Here is a 19,280-nt window from a genome sequence, read left to right as displayed (position 1 = left end):
TTATATGTTAATATTATCGGTAACATGTTGCATGCATATACTTGTATGTATATACTTACAAATGACACATGCATGAACACATAAAAAACATAGCTGGGTGGCACAGTAGATAGAGTGTTGGGCCTGGAGTCAGGAAAACTCATCTTCCTGAGTTCACATCTGGCCTCAGACTCTTACTAGCTATGTGACCCTGGGCAAGTCAGTTAATCCTGTTTGCCTTACTTTCCTCATCTGTAAAACGAGCCAGAGAAGGAAATGAGAAATCACTCCGGTATCTCTGCCAAGAAAACCCCAAAATGGGGTCATAAAGAGTTGGACATAACTAAACAACAAAAATATACACGCATATATACATTGTGTATATGATGTGCATATGTATTGTGTATATACATATATAACATATAACACAACACATATTATATAGAATGGGTATATACCTGTAATATAGAATGTGTATATGTTTTATGTGCATGCATGTATATACACATCACATATATAATGGATATATGCTATATATAATGTGTGCATTGTGTATATATCTCTACATATGTGTGTGTGTCTCCCTTTAATTCTTTCCATATCCTGGTGGCTATCTACTTTTTCTTTAGGATATTCTCTCCTCCCTGCCTTTTTTCCCAAAGAGTTCAATATCTGTCTCATAGTCTTCCTCTCTATCTCAAGATTTACCCTTAGTTACATTTGAGCTTCAGTTTACATGTTGACATCCCCTTAAATACCCTTGCTTCACAGTTTATCAACTTCCTAACTCCTTTGGGCTATATGTTCACTCTACCTCAGCCACACACAGGGCTAGTAATACCCTTGATCTTATCACCCACAGCTATTCCACCTCCACAATCCATAACTTTGAAATTCCTCTATTTGACCACAACCTCCTGTCCTTCCGGTTCTTCCTGTGACTCACTCCTCCTAAGCCTATTTTTCTGTCCTCACCCCAAGCTCAATTTACTCCACCCCTCCTTGCTTTCCCAGGCTATCATCCCTCCTCTGGCCTCAATATCTTTCCTTCAAAATCTTGGTCCTTTAGTAAAGTAGTTCTCCTTTTTGGTATGTCCTACCTTTGCCCCATTACTCTCATGCTGCTTGGGGGTCTCTTTTTAGACGCAGCTTGGATTACCATCACCATCTCTCTTCTCCACTCCTGTTCATGCTACTAAACTGAGATGGAGGAAGCCACAGAAGCTTGTTGACTAGGCCAAATACAAATTTGTTATCTAATCTCATCTGAGCCCTTACTGCCACTTACTACTTATCCCATTCCATGCAGCAACTCTTCTAGTCTCTCCTCTTCCAGTCTCTCTTCTTCTCTCCTCTTCTCACTAAGTGTATAAAAGTATAATACTTTTCTTCCCATTCCTCAGCAAAGGGTCTTACCTCATGCTTCCCTAAAATAATTCAGGCTATCCTTTGGGAGCAGCCTTGTAGTGTATGAGATGTTCATGGAAGACTGGCATCTCTGGAGTAAGGGCTTGCTGAACCTTTTTCCAGGGCTATCCATCCACCTTTGGTGTTCACTTTCACCCAACTCTCCCCCGTGACTCCAAGAAGCTGTAGAATGTGCAGCAGCCATAACTAGTAAAACCATTTTGGCAGATGGGCTAAACCAGGTTGAAGGTAACCAAGAGGCCTTGAACCTATCTATGAGTTAGGGAGATACCTACCCCAAGCACATGAAGACTTAACCCTGAGGAATGGATGGATGAGAACAATTTGTTCCAACAGGCCACGAAGGTGACTGAAGCAGGTGCTGTGGAGTACTTAGAGCTTGGTCAGACATAGAAGATGCCAGACCACAACCAGTCCCCCTGACTTTTGTCTTGCCACTGGATTCCAATGACTCTGAGTCTCAGAGATCGAGACCTACTACTTCAGTCTTCACTTAAATCCAATTCATGCACAACTCAAGACATTACATAATGTCATTGGAATTTCTTTTATCCATTGGTTCCTGTCTTGATGCTTACAAACACATCCAGATCTCACATATTTAGTGTATCCTGCTGTTATTTTCTCTTATATCTATGTAGCTCTTATATTTCTCTTTCTCTTCTACCCAATTTTTGTCTAGACTGTAGAGAAATCCTTATAACTTTGGAGTATTTATTTTATACCCTATTACTTTATTAAAACAATTGTCTCCATTATTTTAAAGTTTTATTTTAAAAACTGTCATATTATCTGCAAGTCAATGTGAATTTTATCTTTCCTTTGTAATGCTTAGTTCCTTGATTTCTTTTTCGTGTCTTATTGCTGCTGCTAGCATTTCTAGTACAATGGTAAATAACAGTGGTAACACTGGGCATGCTTGCTTCATTCATGATCTTATTAGAAAAGCTTACAGTATTTCTCTGCTAAAAATAATGCTAGCTCTCAGTTTTAGGTAGATGTTTCTGATAATTCTAAGAAAAGTCCTTTCCATTCATATGATGCTTAGTATTTTTTTTTAACAGAAATTACTATTGTAGTTTGTCAAAGGCCTTTTCAGCATTTATGAATATCAGCATTATGTATTTTTACTCTTAATATTATTTTATTGTGCTAGTTATTTTACTAATATTAATTTAACCTCATGTATAGTCAATGTTCTGGGGCAACTACCCCAACTCCCTCCTTGTCTGACAAGGTGAGTCCTCAGCACAAAGCTACTATATCCCCTCAGAGTTCTAGGTATATCCCTGAGGGTTTTTCCTTGGCGGGTTGGGGGGGGGTGGTTCTAACTCTATAGATCACAAGTCTTTATTGGCGTGCTTCTTGCTATGATTTTTAGTTGATGGCAATTAGTTTGCCAGGCTCATTTGCTTTAAGAAAGGCATATTCGCTAAATTAGGATAGTAAAAATATTTGGTACAAAAATCCTTCCAAAAGTCTGGGCCGTAGTCTCCCACAGGCAGATACATAACCCAGGATAAAGTGGGCTCATGCTTAGAGCACATACATAGCAAAGGAGTAACACAGAATTCCAAGAAATCCTTTTGATGTACTCCTCAAGATGTTCTCCATAGACGTGGTATAGATTTTCTGCTAGGTTTTTTGTAGAGCCTTGATTCTTCCTTTTGTAGTCTGGTACAATTTGTAGCAGATTGGCTCATAATGCAGACACTGCTGCCAGCTACTATTGTCTTGGGTAGCTCTTAGGACATTGATGAAAATGTCCAAAATTCTCCAGACCCTTTAAAGCTCACATGGTCTTCTCCCAGCCTTGGCTTCTATTTTGTAGCTTATCATCTTTCCTTCAAGTGCTTCCTTCTCAGGGTTTAACTGAGGGTTTAGTAGGGTTACTTCTCCCCGCTGCCAGGCACGTGAACCTTTCAGAAGTGAACTGGCTCCATATTTTATAGACAACTCATAGGGTGTATCTAAGTTTTCTTGGACAATCTGAACAGACTTCCTATACAACATTACTGTAGCTGATCAAGAATGTTTTCATACTTAATCTAAAGCCAGTGAAATTTTCTCACCTGGTTAAGGTATCAGGGCTTAGTATCTTCATACATTATTTTACTTGGGGTGGGGCAATTAGATTGATTTATTAAGTCAACTCCCACCCTTATACTTGTATTACTGGTATAAACACAACTTGATCACAATGAATTTTTAAAAGTTTAATATTTTTGCATCAGTGTTCCTGGTTGATATTATTCTCTTTTTATTATTTCTTTTATTTTTATTTCATTTATTTGTTTATTATCTTACTATTTATTTATTATTCTATTATTTATTTATTTAATATTTATTATTATTATTATTTCTCTTTTCTCTTTTTTTATAATAATTGTTTTTTTTAGTTTACAACACTTGGTTCTACATAATTTTGAGTTCCAGATTTTCTTCCCCCCCCTCCTCCCTCCTTCCCCAGGATAGCATGGAATCTGATATATCTTCCACATATAACTTCGCGTTGAACTAATTTACACAGTAGTCAAGTTGTGGAGAAGAATTATGACCAATGGAATGAATCATGAGAAAGAAGAAACAGAACCAAAAAAAAAAACCCAAAACAAAAACTCCCCCACTCCCAGGTTTTGGCAATAAAACCATGTTAATTTATGGGAAATCTGGTAGATTGTATTTTTTTAATCTAATTTTAATGACGGCTTTTGTAGCACAGGAACTATCTTGTCTTATAAGTGTTTGATAGATTTTATTTGTGAATCTGCATGGTCCTGTTGGTTTATTTTTTCATTCTGGGCCATCTCCAGTTGTCCTGATCTATATCTGACCATTGGACCCACATGGTTCTGGAGAAGAAAGTGAGGCTGGTGACTTTGCACAGCCCTCCCTCACTTAAATCCAATTCAATTGCAAGTTATGGCATCATCTTCCTGATGTCGTGGTCCTCTCAAGAACAAAGGACAAACCATACAACCACAATTTTTTCATTATTGAGGATGTAATTTTTATTCATTATTTAGGGCTGTATTTTTAAAATTAGGATTTGCTTTATTAATCATAATATTATTGTATTAAGAGCTGTAAAATTATTTAAAATTTTTGCCTTTCTACATTTGTTTATTAATTCTTTGTGCCCTAGAGTATGACTAATTTTTGAATGAGTTTCATGGAGTATTTAAAAATGTGTATCTTCTTATAGTCCTATCTAAAAATCTCTAAAATTTTATCAGATCCAGGTTTTTTTTTTATTTTTCTTTCTTTTCAAAAATTTATTGATATATTTTGCTTGGACACAACAGACTTTTTCTAACTAACACCCAAATGAATCCCCTTACAAGATACTTTACAAGGTACATCTTCCCAGCCAACAGTTTTTCAGTTCTTAACACTGCCCAAGTCCCTTGGCATATAGTTTGCTTTAACAAGTTCTTTAGAGATTTTCAGTACATCTGGAAGAAATAGATGCTCTCCAGGGACATACACAACACAATGAAACAAGGTAAGAGACACAATACAGGATACAGGAGAAGCTACCCAGGTAAACACCCAGAAGCTACCCAGGCTACACAGTCTGGCCACACCAAGTTCTCATCATACTCTCCAGCTCTCTTGCTCCCTCTCATGACAGCATGTCCAACAAAATGAAGACCAACCTAGAAATACCAGTCCAGCAATGTGCATGAGTTTAGCTTTTGTAAGCTAGTTACAGATAGGAGGAGGAGAGATGCTGGTACCCTTGTCAGGGCAAGCGGCAATGGCTGCTGCCTTCTGCCTTACAAATCTATTTCCTAGCCTTCCTGATTAAGGTAACAACAGTTTTCAGACTGAAGTTGTGACACACATAATTTTTATTCATTAACTCCTGAGGTACTCTGGGCCTGACTACATAGATACCATGGGAACACAGGCATGCCATGTAGGCTCCAGATCTTCTCTGGAGTCATATGCAAAGGGTCATACAGAAGGTACAGAAGGAAATTTGGAGGAACTCCTCCCAGATATGCCAAGCAGTTCACTTCTGCACTCTCCAGTACATTTCACAATGGATGGCCCCAAAGATGAATTGATTTGATATTTATGCCAGCATTATCCTTCAAGAGTGATCTTACCGATATATAATTTTTCTCTAACACAGGTCTGGGTATAAACTATTGAAATGTTTGGCCACCAGATGGCCGTAGGTGCTGTTCCTCTGTTGCTATGTTATTATTATTCAGTCGTGGCTGACTCTTCATGACCTCATTTGGGGCTTTCTTGGCAAAAGATACTTGAGTGGTTTGCCATTTCCTTCACCAGCTCATTTTAGGGATGAGGAAACTGAGACAAACTGGATTAAGTGACTTGCCCAGGGTCACACAGCAAGTAAGTACTGGGGCCAGATTTGAACTCAGGAAGATGAAGCTTCCTGACTCCAGGCCCACTATTCTCTCCACTGCGTCACCTAGTCATGCCACTTAGCTGCTCATTCTATTCCCATATCCATTACCAAAAGGAATGTAAAGTTCTTTGCAAACCTTAAAGCACTATATGAATGCTAGCCATTATTATTAGCCATTAGCTGCTCATCTTCAACAAATAAAACAGAAAGGTGACATAGAACTGGAAATGGACAAACGCCTGTCAAAAGTGAGGAAGTTGATTCAATTCAATAAAAATTTCTTAGGAGATGAGATCACAAAAGTGGGAGCGAGAGAAAAAAAGAGAGTTTTTGCTCTCATGGAGCTTATAATCTAATGGATTATAATAGAAATAAGGAGATACTTCTACAAATAATTATAAAACAAATTAGAAAAATAATTAACTTCAGAAGCAAAGCCAAAACAATTGCTTTGAGAGGTCAAGGAGGGAGTGGTAAGCGAAGGAAGGTGAGTGGCACTGAGGAGGTGGCACTTGTGCTGGGCCTTGAAGGATGGGAAAGATATCAATAAGTAGAGACATTGAGGACATCTCTTCTTATCATAGGGACCGGTGTAAGACACATGGAGGCAGGAGGGAACAGGAGAACATAAGAACATAACACAATAGATCATTTAGATAGGATCATGGAATATGTGAAAGGGAATACTCTAAAATAAGGCTAGAAAATTGGATTGGGGTCACATGAGGAGGGCCTCAGATGCCAGTGTATGTATCAAACAATAGGTTGATGAATTTAACATTGTGGTGTTGTAGAAAGAACAATAGACTTATAGTCAGAAATCTGGGTTTAAATCCGGTCTCTGTGTGACTGGTAGCAAGGTCCTCAACATCTGTGAACCTCAGTAGCTTCATCTGTAAAATGGAAACAACACTTGTTGCCTATCCTGTAGTGTTGTTGTGAGGCAAGTTCTTTGTAAACCTCTTATACATATATCTATATAAACATAGATAGGCAGACAGATCTATAGATATATGAATGTGAATTATTATTATTATTTGGCATTGATTCCTGGTAAAATTCTAGAATGCTTTATTAAAAAGAAGGGACAATGTGAGAAAAGAGAAAGGCGATTACTTAGAGCTAGCATGGGATTATAAAGAACTAATCATACCATTCTAACCTCCTTTCATTTTTCAATACCAATTATTAGATCTGTAGAGCAGGGGTTTGATATGGGCATAGTATGTCTGATTTTCAACAAGACATTTGACAAGTTTACCCAGAATTAGCCCGGCTTTAGGGCTGAGCTCCTACATTTCTTTGAGAAGGCATATGGTATCATTCATGGATACAAAAACAAACAAACAAAAAAGAGAACAAAAACCAAACAAACTTTCTTACCCTTCCCAAGCTCAAGGAGTATTGTCCATGGAGTTTTTTCTTTAAGTGTATGTGATATGATCCTTAATGTAATGTCCAGAGTAGAAATAGTTCATTTTAACTAATAGCATTAGTATTTAAAAAATATCTTGGTTTTATAAGCATTTCTAGTTTTCTTCACAGAAAATCCTCACCAAAGAATTTATAGTGCTCCTGCAGAAGAAAAAGAAATGGAGAAAACAGGATTATTGTTCCTGTGCTCTGGATATGATTGTGGTATTAAATCCTCCCCCTAGATAGTTTTCTTCCCTTTTGGTGAGTAAATTTCCAGGCAAGGAGCTGAGCCATACTATAAATATAAATACCTAGAGCAAATTCAACTGAGTCAGGTTGGGGAGAGTAGGACAAATTTCTAAGGTATGACTATTGCTATCTGTTATTGCAGTAGACTGAAGAACACAGGTCATGGGACTTGAAAAGATTAAGAAATGGAAAACCATCGTGGTCAAAGGTGATAGGGCTTGGGGTGGAAAAAAAGACTGTAAACCAAGCACTAAGCTTCTTGGGGGGAGAAGGAGAGGGACCTAGAGATCCGTAGTTGACCAGGATGTGGGCAGAGTGGAGTGAGTTTTATAAAAGAAGACAGGGGGTTGCTGAGTGATGGTTGCAGAAGTACGGTCTGAAAGATGCAGTGAGTGGTTAGAATGATAGGCTTGGAGTCAGGAAGATAGGAGTTTAAATCCTGCCTTGGACACTTACTGGCTGTTTGACCCTGGACAAGTCACTCAATCATTCTAGGCTTCAGTTTCTGTATCTGTAAAATGGGGGGACTGGACTCAATGATCTCTAAGGTCTCTTTGATTAAAAAATACTGTTATTCTGTATTTGTGTGTCAACAGCAGTGAGAAAATGAGCAGCTCTGGGCAAGGTGCCTTTGAGATGCTCATGGGACATGCAGGTAGGCAATTGGAGCCAGTCTTATAAAAGATGGCAACAAACATTCATATGACCGAGAGGTCAAATGAATTACTTAAGGTAACATAAGTGATATGGGGCAGAGACAGAATTCAAATTTAGATCCTGTAATTCCAAGTTGTTTCTACTGTACCGCAATGCCTTGGGGCATCCAGAAGATGGAAGAAATATGAAAGAGATCTAGGATGAAAGGGTGTTTGTAAGAGGAAGGATGATGGAGAGCTTGTAATGAAGAAAGTTTGAGGGGAAGGCAAAGGAAAATGAGGACCAGGGAGGGCCTGGGCTGGGCTTGAGGAAGGAGGAATGATTGGAACATATCACCTTCCCTGTTGATGCCTTCACTGATTCTGTTCTTATTCACAGTGTACCAACTGCCTCAAGTTCCCAGGCAGTCAACCTTGATGAGAAGGCAGTCTTTGAGAGACAAGAGGGTCATAGGACACTAGGGGCGATAGCCTGTAAACCAGGTGAGAAAGTAGAGAAATGCCTTCCCCCATTCTAATATCAGTGCCTGGGCCAAAGCCCTGGCTACCTTGTACTAGTTCTGGTTTTGAGAAAAAGATTCCATTGGGAATGGTGACTTATTCCAGTGCTTCTCAGTCTTCTGTCAAGAAGTTTTTCTTCATATCCAACTAATATCTCATTTTTTTCTAGTTTTAAGCACATGTCTACCTTATCTGTCTTCTATTTTTATCTTCTACTTTTTATTTATTTTGTTCTGTTATAACTTGTTATTTTACCAGTGTGGGAACTTGCCATGTGGAAACTCCCTCTGTGAATACAGATCGGAAATCCCTCTGAAACTTCTAACTTCATGGTATTACCAGAGTCCTGACAGGTTAAAAGTGACTTCTTTGCCCAACATCACCCAGCTAGTAAGTGTCTGAAGCAGGATTTGAACCCAGCAGCAGATCCAAGGTTGGCTTCATGTCTGCTATAACATGATGTCTCTCATTTTCTGCTCACAGATACTAAACTGAAGCATAGGGAAATATTCGTGCCATAAGTTAGTAATAAGAATTAGGAGTTCTAATAGTCTGTCCCATGTTTTGGCCAAAGAAGTAAGTTGTCTTTTCTTATCAGCACTGGGACTTAAGAGCCCAAAGATGTGCATTTGGATCCTGGCTTTGTCACTTTCCTGCTGTATCCTTTGGCAAATTACTGGGAGCCTTAGGTGTAGATAGGATCCTTATCAACTCTTGACATTCTATGAAAAAGGATCCTTCTTCAGAGGATGGTGAGACCTATAGCTTTATTTGTAGTTTAGCTCTATCGCCATCTTGTGGATAATGCAACACAATTTCCAGGAAAGGATACTCCTACTTGCAAACCTCTGTAAATCTTCATTCTGAACTCCCTCTTCTGGACACTTTCATGAATGCTTCCTGCCATCAATTTTCTGTGGCTTGAATCATACACTACCCCGTATGGGCATGAAGAATACATTATAAACCCTGCTTCCCCTGGGAGGGGAAAAATGTGATGGAAAGAACACTGAACTTAAGAGAACAAGAAGGGTTTGAATCCTGCCTCATCAACATGTTAGCTAAGGGAATTTGAACAAATCCCTTAATGTCAATGAACCTCAGTTTTCTTAGTCATTAAAAGGGAAAACTAACAGGATTACTATGAGGACAGCACTTTCTAAAATTTTATTGATAGATCTTGTTCTGTGAGATGCAGCATGGCAGCATATGCATAGAGAGGTGACCTTGCAGCCAGGAAGAGATGGATTCAAATCCCGAATCTGACACATACTGGCTCTATGACCCTGGGAAAAACCTCTTAACCTCTCAGTGCTCTAGGCAACTTTCTCAGAATGTAAGTTGCAGAGAAAGTGCCAATATGAATAATCCTTTAATTCCTATATCAATAAATCATAGGTCCAGTAGTTAAGCCCTATCACTTTTATTTTAACATCACCTTCATATCCCACTATAGCCCTCTCTGTCACCTACTCAAAAAAGAAACTCTTCAAATAAAGAATAAGAGAACAATGGAGGGAAATCCATTAAGCAAAACTGACCAACACATCAGCCTAGTCCAAGAGCAGACCCAACATTGACCATCCATAGTCCCACAGGTCTGTAAAGGAACTTGTGTCTCTTGGGGGAGGGGCAAGCTTGATTGTTATAATTACAAAATGTACAGTTTCGATCAACCAACCAATCAATCCAAAAACATTTTATTAAGTACCTACAATGTACCAGGCACCATACATGACAAGAATGTGAAAAAATGAAACAAACCCTGGCTTCAGTATGTGTTGTAACAATCCTCTAGCAGCTGCCGTAGGGGTGTAAGACCCACCAACAACCAGCACACAGAAAGCTGCCAGCACAGGTTCTTTTGATCTGCTTTACTAAGGAAAGCAATGTTAAGGGGGTTAACAATCTTACTTTAATCCAACATAAAAATATCATTCACTTAGTTCAGGGGAAAAAGCCAGCACCCTGAACTTCAGAGCAAATACAAATTACAAACATCAACAGACAGACCTTGTCTGATTCAAATCTCGATGCATAGTTACCAGAATTTAACAAAGTCCCAACATCCGGGTTTACAAGCTGGAGGGCTCTTAACCACAGCTGCCCAGAGTCTCCACTTCAACACGCCTCCAAGAGTGAGAGCTCTCCACAAATAGCTCTGTTCTCTCTTTTTATACACTCTTTAGCCATCATCAACCATCATCTGAGCTACCAGAACTCAGGCTCCTACTATTGGCTCTGGTCTTAGCAACTCCCCTTAGGACCCTGAGGGTTTCACGCCCACATAGGCTTAGCACCTAGTAGATAAGGGTTTGGGCCTGGGGTTTAGCACCTAGTAAGACTCAATCAAAGACACCCAACTTAATTGATATTACAGTATGCTTATGATTGTAATAGGAAAGACAGATCATAGGTGCCCATATACGGAATATATACAAGGTAGTTTTGGGTGGCAAAGCATTAGAAGATACAGTGATCAGAAGGTGGTGCTTGAGCTGTCTTAAAGGTAACCAGGGATTCCAAGAAGCAATGACGAAGGTGCACATTACAGATGAAGGAGCAAAGACATGGAGACAGGAGATTGTGCACTGGAACTGAGTGAAGAGCAAGTAAGCAAGTTGTCTAGATCCTCTAGTAGAGGGAAGTAATGTATTAGAGGACTGGAAAGATAGGGAAGTTGGGTTGTGAAGAGATTTCAATGTCAGAGGAGTTTATATTTGATCCTAAAGGTAATAAGGAATCACTAGAGTTAATTGAATAAGGCGAGGGGCAGAATAATATGGCCAGACCTACACTTTAGGAATATCGCTTCTGCAGTTGAGTAGATGGAATGCAGTAGAAAGAAACTTGAGGCAAGGAAACCAATTAGCAGACTATTCAGATAGTCCAGCAACAGGTGATGAGGGCCTGAAACAAAGTGGTGGCAGTGACTGGAGAGAGAAAGGATTGTCTATGAGAGATATTGTGAAGGTAGATGAGACAAGATTTGACAACACATTGGATATGTCAGGTGAATGTGAGTCAGGAATCAAAGATGAGAGTTTTTGAGCCTGTATGACTAGGAGGATAGTGATACCCTCAATAGTAATGGGAAAGGGAAGAGGGGAGGGTTTTGGAGGAAAGAGAACGATCTCTGTTTTGGACGTGTTGAGTTTGAGATGCCTTTGGGAGGTCCAATTTGAGATGTCTAAAAAGGCAATGAGTGATAGACTGGAACTTAGAAGAGAGATTAAGGCATAGAGATATAGTAATCAGCTGTACTAAGAAGTTAGCTAAATGCATGGGAGCTGATGAGATCACAAACAGAAAGTATAAGGGTCTAGGATAGAGACCTAAGTGTGTAACTGTAAGAGGGGAAATTTGATTCCCTTTCCCACTGTAGTTAGGAAAATCACAGAAAGCAAAGAGTGAATAAGAGATAACATGTCAATAAGGTGTCAATACCCAGCGATCTCTTTATGAAGTATGAACACTGTTCTCTCAAAGGCAGCAAACCTATTAAACAAGCAAAAATTGAACATACCTTTTCAGGCCTTTAAATTGTTCATCTTTGAAGGATTTTTATCAATTTGAGTGAATCCAAACTAAAAGCTAGTAGTGGAAGAGAAAATTAGTCTTTGAAAGGAAATAGCTCATGGGATTGTGGAAAAAATTGGATGAACCTATGTACTGAGTTTAGGAGGAAACATCTGCTCCAGAAGAGTAGCCAAACAAAACTACTGGGTTGTGTAGAGACAGACCCTCAGGCTATATTCTATTCTCCTTATTGGTAATAACTAAATTTGACTGATTCAGAGATTTCCTGTCCAAACAGAATATTCTGAGATTAACTACTGAGAAACCATAACAAACCTGAACTTTGGCCATTCCTGGAAGGCCAGGATTAAGACATTCCAAAGTCAATGTTAATATATTCTGCCCCAAATCACCAGACAACTTGTCCCTATTACTCAACCTCTTAAATAGAGAAAGTGGCCGAGCAGAATCACCAGATAGGCCAATTGAGCTTTCTTTTGCCCTATAACGTCACCCTAAAGCTGTATAAAACCCTAAGCATGTGTGTATCTCCGTTTGTTGGAGCTGTTACTATGTCCCTGTATAATATCAATTAAGTTGAGTGTCTTTGATTGAGTATTACTAGGTGCTAAGTCCCAGGCCCAAATCCCTATCTACTAGGTGCTAAGCCTATGTGGGCGTGAAGCCCTCAGAGTCCTAAAGGGAGTTACTAAGACCAGAGCCAATAGTAAGAGCTTAAGTTCTGGTCCCTCAGAGTGCATAAAAGAGTGCATAAAAAGAGACAACAGAGCTATTTGCTTAGGGCTGTCACTTTTGGAGGCATGTTGAAGTGGGGACTCTGGGCAGCTGTAGTTAAAAGCCCTCCAGCTTATAAACCAGGATGTTCAGACTGTGTTAAACTCTGGTGACTATGCATTGAGATTTGAATCAGACAAGGTCTGTCTGCTGATGTTTATAATTTGTTTGTATTTGCTCTGAAGCTCAGGGTGCTGGCTTTTTCCCCTGAACTAAGTGAATAATATTTGTATGCTGGATTAAAGTAAGATTGTTAACCCCTTAACGTTGCTTTCCTTAGTAAAGCAGGTCAAAAGAAGCTGAGTTTGCAGCATTCCTGTTGTTGGGCTTGTGTTCGTTTTTCACCCCCTCAGCAGCTGCTAGCCAAATTGTTGCAACACCCTGGCAACTGCCCATCCTGTGGTGCTAATTAAACTTTTTATGCTCTTCTTGCTTCCTGATTTATTAACTTCCAGTCACACTGACTAAGGTGGGAGGAATTATCTCTGGGAGGATCTTAAGACCTCTGGCTAGAGGAACTCTGCAATAGGGAAAGAGGGAATTTCTTTCTCCTGCTACCCAGGGTACTCAATTGAGATACATTAAAATGAGGTTCACCAGAAACAGGGAATTTTCTCTCCTTAAATAGTAGCAATAGGGAAGTATATGGATGAGGAAAACCCAAGTGCTTGGGGGCAATTCACAGCTCCAGAACTACACAGTTCTATTTTATCTTTCTGTTAGAAAGATGAAAGACATCTTAGAAAGACGTTTTCATATTTCATCTTTCTAACTCGAGAATTATACATACAAGTTCCTTAACTAATGTGTTGACCAGATGTTTCCACTGCTAGACTGAGTCAATCTAAGTAATGTTTGACTGATGACTCTCACTGGACATTGCCTAGTCTAATTAGTCTACCTGCTGGGGGATATCACTTATTCTCTCCTTCCAAGCTGTTCCTCTGCTTAGCTTACTCAACTTCTTTTTGTGAGCAGGTTAATTACATTTTGTACCATAATCATAGAATGGTTCTGTTGTCTATAGTCCCCCAGATAGGAACCTTGACATTCTCTAGTTCTTCAAATCTTCCTATACAAATAGTTCTGCTCTTCATTCCCTCCTGAACTCAATGGTCTATTCTGCCTAAACCAAAATAAATAAATACAATAATAAAATATAATTTAAAAAACCAAATCTCCCTAAACCTAAAAATAACAGTATCCCTGTTATTTCAGGGTTAATGTGCTGCTGAACATGAAAATGAGGAGCCTAATTTTCCCTAAACTACATACATGACTACGTACAAGACAGGTAGAAGTGAAGGTCATTAGTGCTTATGAATCCTAAGCAAGCAATTGGTCTATCTATAATTCTGTCAAATTAATGGGGGAAATTCTTCATACCTCCTAAAGGAGCAATAAAGTGCAAATAGTTCTTTGTTGTTGTTCAGTTATGTGGGGTTCTTCATGACCCCATTTGGGATGTTCTTGGCAAAGATACTGGAGCAGTTTGCCATTTCCTTCTCCGATTCATTTTACAGATGAAGAAACTGAGGCAAACAGGGTTAAGTAACTTGCTCAGAATCATACAGTTAGCAAGTGTCTGAGGCTGAGTTTGAACCCAAGACTTCCTGACTCCAGGTGCCCACCTAGCTGCCCAATACTTCGTTATATTTCTTTGTAAAGCTATAAATATAACTCATTTTCTCAATTACTTGGAGAACTCAGTTAATATACATTTAAGTGGGATTCAACAGAAACAGGGAATTTTTTCTCCATAACAGTAGGTGGCACCAGATAGAAATAAATGGGCCTAGAGAAAGAAACACTGATTTAGTGTTTCCTTTGATGTTGATTAAACGAACAGAATTACTAATCAATAGGAAAACAATAGGAAATAAGCTTTGGGTTATTTTCCCAATAATGACAGTAGTTTTGTCCAGATAAATCAACTAGTCTCTCTTGTGCTCAACTACAATGATTTGAGACAGGAATTTTCTAAGACTGGGATAAAAGGTACAGTACAGGGCCATAGAGTTAGTCACTAATGTGGGACCAGACTTTACCTTCCAGGGGATGTTGATAATACATTGGAGGGACTCGGCAGGGAGGTCACGCTAGTCCCAGCTTTCCAGCTGCCATCTTGGCTCCGCCCCAAACACACTTGATAATACATTGGAATGAGCCTTAGTATCAAAATGCTCTGGAAGTTGCTAAGGTGAGGGATAGAGTGGGGGAAAAGATGAATAATTTAAACATGCCTTACCTTTCTATGCACCTAGCACCAGGACTACAGAAACCCTTGCTTCCACAAGCAGACCGACTATTGGTGGTACCCTGTTCCTCCAAATTTTAATCAGAAATGATTAAATTAACATTGCCAATGCTTTTGTAAAGAGAATCCCTTTGATTCTGAGTTGTAGGATCCCTGGAGTGTATGGGTGTTCAGGGAGAACTAGCACCTCTGGTGTGAGGACTTGCTAAACCCTTTTTGGGGCTGCTTATCCACCTATGGTGTCTACCTGCCACCAAACTCTCACCTGTGGCTCCAAGAAGCTGTAGCATGTGCAGGGGCCACAACCCAGTAAAACCATCTTGCCAGAAAGACTAAACCAAGTTGAGGGTAACCAACAGCCTCAAACCTGTTGGTGAGGTAAGGGGATGTCTACCCCAAGCAGGTGAAGACTTCCCCAGTGTTCGGGGTGGATGAGAGCAATTTGTTCCAATGGCCATGAAGGCAGCTAAAACGGGTGCTGTGGAGCACTTACAGCTTGGTCAGACATCAAAGGTACTAAGATCATCCACTGCATCCTGGGTCATTGTCAATCATCTTGACTTTTGTCCTGCCACTGGATTTCGATGACTCTGGAAGAGAGAGTGAGGCTGGTGACTTTGTGTAACTGTGCCTCACTTAAATTCAATTCACATGCAAGTCAAGACATCACCCCTTGATGTCACTGGTCCTCTTCAAAAACAATAGATGACCAACAACAGCAGGATCCCTAGGCTGAGACAAAATGGCATAGCCTTTGGAAATAAGAATGATGATAATAAGGTCAGGGAATTGAGTTGGTTACATGATTTGGGGCAAAGGGTAATTTCTACTACCTGATATTGTTTCCCTCAATAATTGAGATTTCTACTGGAGCACAGTAGAAAAAGAGAATGTGGGGAAATATCTATAAGGGCAATAAAATACAAATCAGTTATAAGAGAGTTCAAACCTGATTCTTCACATGGTTTAACTCCATGAAGGACAGAGAAAGAATGAAGGAGGAAAAAATAAGGATATATTCCATGAATCAGAAAATACAATTCACAATAGATTAGAAGGGGAGATACATAATAAAGAAAATATAGGAAAAATATAAAAAACACAGTAAAAGCTGTTGTACACAAAAAGTACATCTAAAAAATAAAGACATACAGAATCAAAATGTGAGACTGGGACAAAATTTACTAAGCATCATGCAATGTGAAAAGTGCAGCAGAATGCACTGATGATAGTTGGAGAATGGAGTGAAAGCCTTGGAGAAGCACCAGAGGTGATGGGTGCAGTAATGACTGAGCTCAGGTTTCTGGGGACACACTCCTAAGCCCAGGGGAGAAGCGGGGTTTTTATCCAGGTGTGAAAGGCATATAACTATTTTATCAGACTCTAGAAGAATTACCTGAAACAGATGAGCCCATTTGGATCTTGAGGAAGCAGTATGACCTTCAAGGTAGAAAAGTCAAAACTGCTGTCTGAGCTAGTTATTTCTGGTTTACATACCAAAGAAAATATTCATAAACAAGAGGAACAGGTCTATAGTCAGATGCTGGCTGCGGATGCATGTTTCGTTGTGGATAAATGATGCTGGCCCAGGCCCTTATATGAGCACCTGGGAAAGGATTGGTATAGAGAGGAGCACCAAGAATAGCCTGAAGAATATCACTGACTCTTACAGCCCTTCTTATACAGAAAAGGCACCGCTGTCAGTCTATCCATCAAATGACACAAATAGGCAGAGGAGAAGGAAAATCAACTGGTGAATGGTTTGGACCAAATACAGTTGCACAGGCATTAAAAAAAAAAAACTACAAACTTGCTTTATTTAACAAATAGAATTCTTTGGCTGTTTATATTTTGATGGATAATACAGTGGTCATCAAAGATATCAAATAAATACACTACATGTGGCCCTCCAACCTGACCCATGACAGTTCCCTCAGTTCCTGGAATGCCCTTGGCGGGAGTAGGAATTGTCCTGGGCATAGATCTGACTGCAAGTCCCTTCTGCTTATTGTGCCCCTTTGCTTCGGCATAAACTAAATTAATCTCATCTATGCTGATGCATTCAAAGTGTTTTAGGATGCCACGGTCTTTAGATGTATTAGGAGGAAAGCCAAATAGCACCTGTTATTTCACAGGATTTTTAGGAGACGAGCTCATCTACCTGGATCTTCTGGATCTTTTGTTGACTCTGAGTAGAATGGAACAGTGGTTGACCAGAGTCTCCTTTGCTAGCAATTCCCTCCACCTCCATATCCCAATCAAATGAAGATCCTGGATTTGGATCCTTCAGGGGCATTGGGATTCTTTTGCAAAGAAATTTTTGATAATTGGTGTGGGCTCATCCAAAAGGAGATGACTGAACAACTAAACAATAGTACAATATAATACAATAATATAAGGTTCTTTTCAGCTCTAAATTTAAATCTCGAGTGCATCCCACTCCTCCCTCAGTTTTGGCTCTGTCTGGAAAGAGAAGAGAATCACCTTGGTCAGGGCTTTACTGGCAAACGTTTAGGAAGATGATCAACAAAGCAATAAATCAAGCTCTGGTTCTTCAGCGGCAATTTTGGAATTGTAAACGTTGACATTGAAAATTTAACAATTCACTCTCTCTAAGGTGATTGAAAATGGTTCCTGAGGAGCCCTGGCCCTGACTCACCTTTTGGAGACTTTTGAAGATAAAAGCAAACAGAAGAGAAAGTTCAAGTTGAACGGTTATTCACAAGCATTTGACATCTAACATTTGGGCTTTTGTGATTTCTTAAACTTTGAAGCACAGATTAGATAAACTGCTTATACATATCATGAATATTAGCAAAATTTGAGTTGTGGTCTCTTATTTCAAGTATTGTTGTCATTCAGTTGTATCTGACTCTTTGTGATCTCATGGACTATAGCATGCCAGACCCCTCTATCCTCCATAATCTCTAGATGTCCGTCCAAGTTTCTGTTTGTTGTTTCCATGATACTATTTATCTACCTCATCCTCTGCCATCCCCTTTTCCTTTTGCTTTCAATCTTTCCTAACATCAAGGTCTTTTCCATTGAGTCCTGTCTTCTCATTGTGTGGCCAAAGTATTTAAGCTTCAGCTTCAGTATTTGACCTCCAGTGACTAGCCTAAATTAATTTCTTTATGTATTGACTGGCTTGACCTCCTTTTTGTCCAAAGGACTTTCAAAAGTCTTCTCCAGTACCACAATTCAAAAAGTGTTGATTTTTCAGTACTCAGCTTTCCTTATAGTCCAACTCTCAGAGCCATACATTGCCACCAGAAAAATCATAGTTTTGACTATATGGACCTTTGTCAACAAGGTGATGTCTCTTCTTTTTAGTATACCATCCAGACTTGCTGTAGCTTTCCTTCCAAGGAGCAAGCATCTTTTAATTTCATGGCTGCCTTCACTGCCTGAAATGATCTTTGAGCCCAAGAATATAAAATCTGACACTGCTTCCATTCCTTTTCCCTCTATTTTACTAAGAAGTGATGGGACCAGTTACCAAGATATTGGGTTTTTTTATGTTAAGCTTCAAGCTAGCTTTTATACTCTCCTCTTTCACCCTTATCAAGAGGCTTCTTAATTCCTTTTCACTTTCTGCCATCAAAGTGGCTATCATCTATATATCTGAGATTGTTGCTATTTCTCCTGGCATTTTGATTCCTGCTTTTGATTCATCCAGCCTGGCATTTTGCATGATGTACCCTGTATATCATTTAAATAGCTAAGATGACAATAGACAGCTTTGTCATACTCCTTTTCTAACCTTAAACCGATCAGCTGTTTAGTTTTAACTGTTGCTTCTCGACCTGCATACGAGTTCCTCAGGAGACGAGATTAACTGGTATTCCCATCTCTTTGAGTACTTGTCATGTTTTGTTGTGATCGACACAGTCAAAGGCTTTAGTGTAGTCAATGAAGCAGAAGTAGATGATTTTCTGGAACTCCCTTGCTTTCTTTCGTAATCCAGCTAATGTTGGTAATTTGATCTCTATTTCCTTTGCCTCTCTGAAAACCATTCTGGTCTTCTAGTAATTCTGGGTTCACCTATTTCTGAAGCCTAGCCTGCAGACTCTTAAAACATAACCTTGCTATTATG

The 19,280-nt window shown here is 39.4% G+C and overlaps 1 pseudogene; it reads left to right on the top strand.

The window, feature by feature from the left end:
- The window catches only part of LOC118851152, a 42,203-nt pseudogene extending 24,658 nt beyond the window's left edge, over window positions 1-17,545 (top strand).
- The last annotated feature ends 1,735 nt before the right edge of the window (window positions 17,546-19,280 follow it).

Source organism: Trichosurus vulpecula, chromosome 5 (genome assembly GCF_011100635.1).
Source record: "Trichosurus vulpecula isolate mTriVul1 chromosome 5, mTriVul1.pri, whole genome shotgun sequence".
NCBI classification, from domain to species: Eukaryota; Metazoa; Chordata; class Mammalia; order Diprotodontia; family Phalangeridae; genus Trichosurus; species Trichosurus vulpecula.
This window is presented reverse-complemented; position numbering and strand designations above follow the sequence as displayed.